This window comes from Lipotes vexillifer, unplaced genomic scaffold, assembly GCF_000442215.2.
Source record: "Lipotes vexillifer unplaced genomic scaffold, Lipotes_vexillifer_v1.1 scaffold874, whole genome shotgun sequence".
Taxonomy (NCBI): domain Eukaryota; kingdom Metazoa; phylum Chordata; class Mammalia; order Artiodactyla; family Lipotidae; genus Lipotes; species Lipotes vexillifer.
The window spans coordinates 60,267-62,336 of record NW_006776973.1 but is presented as its reverse complement, the minus strand read 5'-3'; the positions used below and the strand labels follow the sequence as shown (position 1 = coordinate 62,336).

Genomic DNA, 2,070 nt, shown 5'->3' with positions numbered 1-2,070 from the left:
TTCCTGCTGCCATGCGCTATTTGCTTATTCCAAAAGGACAAATGGCCCTGCTGGGTAATCCAAGCAGATTTCAGGCTGAAACATTACAACACTGGGGTTGTTGACCTACTTGTTTGCATTTGGGGAGCATGTGGGAGCACAGAGTACATTTCCTGGTGATTGCAAAACTTTGTCTAGCAAATCAGAGCAGACTCTAATAAAGGAAGAGAAAAAAACACCAACTACCTCTGTTATTCCCTTGTGACTTTCCCAAAGCCATTTATGAAGGTCGCTGCATGTGGCAACAATGCAACTGTAGATACAATGTGCAGACACGTTTCAATAAAATTGCTCTGCATGTTAACTTCTCTAGCTGCAGAGAAGCAAGCTGCCAGCAATCATATTGCGTGCCTGGGGAGCCCATGTACAGTGATGTAGTGAGTGCTGTGGGTCCCACACCAGGATATTCATGCAACTAAAAATAAAATATGGACATCCTTTCTGGTCTGCGGTCAAGCCAGCCTCTCTCCACTCACTTGCATTAGTTCTAGAAAGGAAAATGCTCCCCAGGGTGGAGGAGAGAGAGGAGAAGCATAAGAAGAGATGGGTTGGGTGAAGCCCTGCATCCCCAGACCTTGCTTCTGGCTCGGTGTCTTTCACTACCAAGCCTCCGCCACCTGTCTGAGAAAGATGGACTATTCGGGGAGAGGTGGTCTAAGACAAGGGCTAGCCCCTAGCAGAAGTTTGCCCTCAAGTCTTATCCCCTCCCTCACAAAAAAGGTGTTTGACTTCTTTGTTGTTGATAGGGTCTCTAGCTTGGCATTTCAGTCTCCCTGAGAGCCCTTGGCAAAGAGGGGTCAATGTGGGCTGAATGGCGGCCTTGTAGTGGAGTGGCAGGAACATTTCACTTGACAGGAATGCAACCTTGATTCCAGTCTAGCTCTGCTCCTTAATTGCTCTGTGCTCCTGAGCAAGCCAGGGTCATATAACCTTTCTGAGCTTCAGTTTCCTCCTCTGTTAAATGTAGAATAGTATCTTCATGGTTTTTTTTTTTTTTTTTTTGAGGAGTGAATGAATTAAGATATGTACAGGACCTGGTAATTAGTTCTTATAAATTATAAACACATTTAGAGTGGGATGGTTAAGAATCCCTGATTTACTGAAGTGGTTTCAGGTGCATGGTGATGGCAGAAGGTAGATTCCAGTATGTGTGTGTATTGAGGCAGGGTCGGGGGTGGTGTAGGAAGAAAAAAGCTAGAGGTGAAAGAGACTTAGGTAAGTTCTTAGGCTGGGAAGAGGGAGAGATGTGCAAAGATGGAGACGCTGAAGCTGGGAGAGTGAGTGGCTGAAGGTGCACGGTCCAGGAGGACTCGGAAAGGAATACAAGGCCGATCATGGTGATGTTTCAAGTGAAGACTCAAAAACCGGACTTGGAGGAAGGTGCTCAACAGACACAAACTTTCAGTTATGAGATAAATAAGCACTAGGGCTGTAATGCACAGCATGGTGACTATATAGCTGACACTCCTGTGTGATATATAGGAAAGTCGTTAAGAGTAGATCCTAAGGGTTCTCGTCGCAAGAAGAATTTTTTTCTTTTTTTTAAATTGTATCTATACGAGATGATGGATGTTAACTAAACCTACTGTGATCATCATTTCACAATTATGTATATCAAAGCATCATGCGAACACAAACTTACACAGTGATGTATGTCAATTATTTCTCAATAAAACTGACAAAAAATTAAAAAACACAGGACTTGGCAGTGTATACAGGAAGTATAATAAGTAGCAAAGAATGTGACTCTGGAGGAGGCTGATCTGGGTTGTAATCCCAGACCCACAATTCACTGACTGTAAGATCCTAAGAAAGGAATTAAACGTCTTTGGGCCTCATCTTTCTTGTCTAAAAAATAGTAATGGTGGCAACCCATTTTTCTTTCCTCCTTGGAATACAGCTAGACTTCATTTCCTGGAGCCACAGTGTTGGTACTCTAAGTATTCAATAACTAATATGACGAAAGCACTGACCAATCAGACCAGATACAACAACCAGTCAGAAGAGTCACCAGCCATAGACAACTAGGGT

The 2,070-nt window shown here is 43.5% G+C and overlaps 1 protein-coding gene across 1 annotated transcript in view; it reads right to left on the bottom strand.

The window, feature by feature from the left end:
• The window catches only part of KNG1 (kininogen 1), a 27,945-nt gene extending 27,922 nt beyond the window's left edge, over window positions 1–23 (bottom strand). The window contains exon 1 of the mRNA XM_007450738.1: window positions 1–23. This exon is cut by the window's left edge and continues 326 nt beyond it. The gene's annotated coding sequence lies outside the window, so the exon portion shown is untranslated.
• Window positions 24–2,070: the final 2,047 nt, after the last annotated feature.